Source organism: Diaphorina citri, unplaced genomic scaffold (assembly GCF_000475195.1).
Source record: "Diaphorina citri unplaced genomic scaffold, Diaci psyllid genome assembly version 1.1 scaffold1866, whole genome shotgun sequence".
Lineage (NCBI taxonomy): Eukaryota > Metazoa > Arthropoda > Insecta > Hemiptera > Psyllidae > Diaphorina > Diaphorina citri.
In genome coordinates this window covers 6,520-13,321 of record NW_007379292.1, presented here as the reverse complement: position 1 = coordinate 13,321, position 6,802 = coordinate 6,520, and the positions used below count along the sequence as shown (strand labels likewise).

General features: G+C 39.1%; 1 protein-coding gene across 1 annotated transcript in view; it reads right to left on the bottom strand.

The window, feature by feature from the left end:
- Positions 1-6,802, bottom strand: part of LOC103517490 (multiple inositol polyphosphate phosphatase 1-like) — a 53,385-nt gene that overhangs the window by 45,468 nt on the left and 1,115 nt on the right. The gene's annotated exons all lie outside the window — the stretch shown is intronic.

The window sequence follows — 6,802 nt, the reverse complement described above, 5'->3', positions numbered from 1 at the left end:
AAAAAAAAAAGATTTAAAAAAAAAAAAAAAAAAAAAAAAAAACAACAACCAGTTTATGGCAGAGCTAAACTTTAGTTATAGCAGGCACTATGGTACCTCATTGGATGTACCAAAGATCCCATGGAGGTCAGGACCTAGTAATAATGAGGTTTTAGGAGATGGTCCTAAGTCCTAAATCTTGTCAGAACTGTTAGAAGCAGGTACTTGTTGGTACTACCTACTCAGGTACTTGCTGGTACTTGGCTAGTACATCACCAGATTTACAAGTAGGTAATAGAGGTATCACCTACTATGTAGCTTAGTGTGTTGTAACAGTACTGTGTAAGCAGGAAAACAGGTAGCTTTATCGGCGCCTCAGGAGCGAAACTGACTATCAACCATTTTCCAAAAATGTTCAGAGTTCGGAATTGGGTATTTTCCCCTCAGCGGTGTTTAACTAAACCGTAGAACTCAACTGGAAAAAAAGGGACCCTATGGAATACAAAATCTAATGACTTCCTTCTGCCTTGTAAGTGCTAGGTCGAAGGTTCTATTCCCGCACGGGGCGGAATTTATCCTGAACAGATAAGGTTCGTTCTCGGAATGGCTGGCTGGCTTTCTCCTAATCTCCTCCTCCTCCATTCGGTTTTGGGACGATAAGACCCCCGTTGTTACTGTTCCCTATATTAAACCACCCCAAAAACCAGTTTTTTTGGTTTTTTGGCTTTATAGTTTTCTGGTCAAAATTTGCACCACCATTTTCGTGTTCCTGGTAATAAGACCTTTAATTTGATATATAAGTCGACCAGGTTTGGATAAGTCCTTCTATGGGGACAGACAGAGTGACAGACAGACGACACCGAAGCGAATACAATAGCCCGTCCACTATACCTTTTTTAATTACTATCGTAACAATAAAGGAAGGACGGGCTAAAAGGAGAAAGGAAGGAGAGGATAAGGGGAAGAGAAAAAGAGAAAAGGGCTAAGTGGAGAAGACATGGAGATGGCAAGCACGGAAGGTATATAAATATTATGGATGTGGAGACACACACTGGAGGTGATATGTGACACACATGTGAAAACCACACCTGATGTCCCTCAGCACAACATAAACCTCATGTCATAATATACATATAGGTATAAAACCCCATGTTATAATATATAGGTATAAAACCCCATGTTATAACATATATTATAGGTATAAAACCCCATGTCATACAGGTGTATAACCCTGATGTCCCCACATAGGTACATATTATAACTTTCATCTCTTGGTTATAACACCTATCGATATCATCGGCTGATCTCTTCAATTCTGACGGTCTGTCAAAGTATGCCCGTGACTCATTTTCGAATCTCTATTAGAACGTGTCAATCTGTCAATGATATTTTATAATGAGGTTGAGTAGTTTTGGCATCTCCACTATTTTAAGTAGTTTTGACATCTCCACTAATTTGAGTAGTTTTGGCATCTCCACTAATTCAGGTACCTATAATCTAGGTAGTTTTGTGAACCCCAAAAACCTCACAAAACCAGTTGCTCTTATAGATTAAATAAATTGTGTTTATTTATACAGATTTTCACAACACCAAGGTATTAAAATTGTAGGCTGTAGGTACCTAAAGAAGCGCACGTCTAGCTCTAGAATTCAGAGTGCTCAATAAAAAACAAGCAAACAATAAAAGAAAATTAGAAAACATCGGTTGTGATCTCCTTCGCTATTATTTCTTCGAATAAAATAGTCTGGCAAAGTCCTCAGATGTATTGCACAACATTTCTGTAGACAGGATTACAGGATGGAAGAGTTCTAGAAAGTTCTCGAACCAAAACTTGAAATTTCAGGAGTAGAACTTCTTGGGCTAAAAACAGAGCGGAGGGCATGGAGCATTGAGCTGTAGGGAAAAGCAACGACTTCAAATCGCATAAAGCTGAGAGCATTAAAGCTCTATACCAGCCTAGCTAGCTTAGTTGGTAATGCGTCTGCCTTGTAAGCGCTAGGCCGCGGGTTCGATTCCCGCCCGGGGCGGATTTTATCCTGATGGGATAATGTTCGTTCTCGGAACGGCTGATGGCTTTCTCCTATCCTGTCTTCCTTTTCTCTTCGATTTCGGGACGATAAGACCATAGCCGTTACAGTTCCCTCTGTCAAACCTCTTTAAAAAAAAAAAATAATAATGAAAAAAAAAACTCTATGGTTCCGCTCCACTATGTTTTCAGCCCTAAAAGAGAAAGAGGGAACAACCGCCGCGCCGGCCGGTCGATTGGGTATCACACTAAGCTTGTACTTTGGAGGTCCCGGGTTCGTGTTTGGTAGAGTCGAAGTTTTCTGGCTCTGTAAAATATGCGGTGCACTCAGCCTTGTGAGAAAATTGAGTAATAATAATAGACTCTTGAGTGGAAGGTAACCACTAGGCGAGGTTAACGCCGGAGGCGTTTTCTACCACCTGACCCTTAGAGCTCCATTATTTTGTGGTCAAAATCTCAAATAAATGAGGATAAAATTCCATGCCTCGGCTGGGATCGAATTATTCCTTTTTGACCACTACGCTACCGAGGCAGGTAACTATTTTAATTGAGTCACTATTTTAATGGAGTAGCGAACAGATACACCCTACACCCTGTCATCAATAAATATCTTTCATAATGTCAAGAGATAGCTATCGTAAATAAATGTTTTGTAACCATTGGGAAATATAGATGAAAGAGAAGGGGGAGACGAAGAGACGAACAGAAGAAGGGTACGAGGAAAAGAAGAGAACATGGGAGAAGGAGAAGACGAGATGAGGAAAAGAAGGAAGGACGGGCTAAAAAGGAGGAGAGAAAAGGAGATAGGAGGAGGGTAGAAGGAAGATATAGGAAGAAGAGAGAAGTTGGGAGGAACAAAAGAAGCAAAGGAAGGGGGAGAGACGAGAAAAGGAGAGTGTTAAAAATAGAAGCATAGTAAGAAGAGAAGAGGAGGAACTAAAAATATTTCAGAACCATTTGAAGACGTAGATGATGGGAAGACCAATGAAGAAGAGGGAGAGGAAGAGGTGAAGGGTAGAAGGAAGAGGAAAGCGGAAAAAAGTGATTGGAAAGGCAGAAGAATAAGAAGAAGAATGGGAGAGAAGGAGGAAGAAGAGGATAGAGACAGAAGAAAATGATATCATATTGCGTTATCATTTTCTATTTCTTTGATTCTTTGCTTCAATCTTCCTTCAATTTTTCCTGTTTGTTCCATTGTTTTTCTTAACCTCCTTTTCTCAATTTTTTTTCTTTTGTTCTTCTTCCTTTTGTTCTTGTTCTAGTTTTCCTTTCTCTTCTCTTTCTCCTCAATATCTTTTTCCTCTACATTGGTAAGTATTTTCTTACTTAGGGGAAGTGCGGGCAACGACTATATCCGTTCGGTTGTAGGACTTGATTGGCTGACAATACTCATCATTGCAAGCTAAATCTGGTCCAATCACAAAATCCACAACCAGCTCTAAGAGTCTAAGTAGATCATTTTAATATTTTAGGTACTAACTTCTCTGTATCAGTGTAGGTATCTGGCCGATCTGGCTATCTTTATTATGCATCTAGGTTACGGCAAATCTATAACTACCTATAAGTCAGCCATTTCATCTATTATTTATCTAGCCGTCTTCCATGATAATGGCATTAACAACTGTACTGTTAGCGTACTAGCAGAGCATTATGCATATGGAACCTGCATAATACCACAGTCTCATACATATCCCATCACAAAATGGACAATGAGCTCTAAGTAGATCATTTTAAAAATTTACTACCTTCTCTGTATCAGTGTAGGTATCTGGCCGATCTGGCTATCTTTATTATGCATCTAGGTTACTGCAAATCTATAACTACCTATAAGTCAGCCATTTCATCTATTATTTATCTAGCCGTCTTCCATGATAATGGCATTAACAACTGTACTGTTAGCGTACTAGCAGAGCATTATGCATATGGAACCTGCATAATACCACAGTCTCATACATAAGTACAGTGCATGCTGCATGTTAAACTTTATGTCGGAGGTCGACGGGCAAAGTGAACCGGATCAAAAAAGTTCGCGCAGAGATCAGTGACGCGAATCAGCATAAAAAAAAAAAGAAAACTGACAGGGTGCCACAAGTTTTAGGAGACTTCGGTTGGAAGTGTCGAGCTTCCTGATATATTACTGTTCTGGAACCCAGTCACTCGATTCGGGTTCCGACACTCTAGTTTCTATGGTTAATTTGGGTACGAACTTCTCGTTTACGATGTCGCGTCGTACAATACTCATCTTTCTTCTGGCTTACTTTTAAGTGACAGGGTTCTCCTGACGGAGCTCTGCCACTCAAACACTTGTGGTTCATTGTACCAAAAATTTGGAAGCAATATAACCACATGCATAGACACTAGAGACTTTTCAAGTTTAGATCACGATCGACGGCCACATCTCAAGAACTTTGGGGGAGAGGCTGGTACTTTTTTTTTTTTTTTTTTTTTTTTTTAAACTGTTCCCTATATTAAACCTCTTGAGAAAAAAAAAAACCCCATTTCGAGGAGGATAGGCTGTTTCGTTTCCGAATCAACGATACTTATACTTTGTACTTTAGGTAAGTTGTGATACTTTCAGCATTCTATGTTCCATGTTCTTATGAGACTTAGAGGATTCTCAATGTAATTGGATAAGAGGATTTGATATTTGGTTACCACTCACCCAAGTACCAAGTAGGTATCCAGTGAAGGTGGCATAGATAAATACTTTCGCGCACACTGTTGCACTGTGAGAGATGGGGATCTCGATTTATAAATGTTACAAGTTATAATTAGAACTGCAGCTAGGTATCTAAGAGTGTCGGACTGTTATACCTACATTTATGTAGAAAAAGGGTCTGGTGCCTGGTCAACTCTTTACTATAGAAGAGTTCTGCCCTTTGCGAGACGAAAAATGACAATTTTTTTCGTCAAATCACGAAACGAGAATTCGTCCCATTTTTACGAGATGAATGAGACAAAATACATTTCTCGTCTCGTCGTGCATCACTATTTAATAACACAACTTAAATTCATTCATTAGTATACTTAGCATTGATTAAGACCAACCTATTCATAAATTCATTAATGAAATCATAACTCCACATTATGATGTGGTTTTATAATGATAATGCTACATATAGTACCTACCTACTTATACGTAATGCTGATGATCCAGTTACACCTGAACGAATTTCTGCACATCTTGTATGAATCCAGTTAGGTATTTTAGGTCTGCCAGAGATATTACCCTGTGTCAAGAGGTATAAATACAGTAACCAGTTGGGTACTTTAGGTCTGCCAGAGATATTACCCTGTGTTAAGAGGTATAAATACAGTAACCAGTTGGGTATTTTAGGTCTGCCAGAGATATTACCCTGTGTTAAGAGGTATAAATAGAGTAACCAGTTGGGTATTTTAGGTCTGCCAGAGATATCGGGACTAGGGTCGATGGTCGGTTCTCGAGTGTGTCGGTTTATATAGCTTCCCCTTTTGAAAATATCACCACACGTCACTGCTTGTCAGTCTAGTCTAGAATCTTGAATGCCATTTATTGATGCATTCCTAAAGGTTGATACTATTTTGTCACCTACTTTACTTACTTTGTTGTGAAGTTCTTTAACCTCTGATGCTCTTTAGTGTGTTTGGCAGGTTGTTGTAAGATTGGTAGTCCGTCTAACTTCTCCTCCTACACCTACTCCTGATGTTTCTTAATCTTGTCTTTCTCCATTTCTTCTTCTTCCTTCTTCTTCTTCTTCTTCTTCTTCTTCTTCTTCTTCTTTTTCTTCCTTCTTCTTCTTCTTCTTCCTTCTCCTTCTTCTTCTCATCCTCGTCATCCTCTTTAGATCAGCACCAAAGATCATATTGATCTTATTGGAGACCAACATTTGGTTCTGGCGCAAATATGCCAAGTACCTACCTACATGCCCTTCCTACCTCAGCCCTCACTATTTGGGGAACGAAACTGTCTTCTCTTTAAGTTACACTACTCTTCTGGGTAAGAAGGGCCTTTTTAAAGGTCTTTTTTGAGCGTTTAAAGTCGCCGTGATTTATTGAAGACTTTACTTTTTCATACATCTTTCGTTTTACATAATTACACTCGTAGGTATTCTTTCTTCGGACAGACATCCATATTAGAGATCTTAGACTTGGACCTTAGACCATAAGGATGTAAAATCTTCTATGAGCAGAGTGTACCATCGCCAATGATTTATGTTAATGTAATAATGTCTGTGGCTTGACAAGCTGGCAGGCTGGCACATTCTCAGTTTAACGGCCCTCAGCCAGACGATCAATGTATTTTAAGCCGTATTTTATTATCCCTCTCTGTGGCATTTTCGCCAAGGAGATATGAATTTTCAACTTTAGCACCCTGACTCCTAAAGCATATTCCATGGTGTTTACCCATAGAAACCCACGTAGGTATTACATTTACCTTAACATGATAGACAGACTTTTCAATTCGTGGAATTTTTTCATCAAGAAATAGCAAAATTTCAATCAGAGTCCTTCTTTCAGTTAACCATTGAAAATACATAGGTGGCCAGTGGCAGCAAGTGTGATAACGCCATCACACCCAAAGAGTGAAAATTCACCTCTGTGCTGCCTCTTTGGGCACAAAGAGACATAATAAAATACGGCTCTACCTGGCTTATAGCTTGAGTATTGAGTTACGTCTCAAAGGGGGAAAAGGATGAAAAAAAAAAAAAAAAAAAAAAAAAAAAAAAAAATCCAAGACAAATCATTTATGTAAGCATTTGAGAATCTTTAATTTTAATAGTGTTCTTACCTTTCTCCTGTCAGATCGGAAGAGCGGTT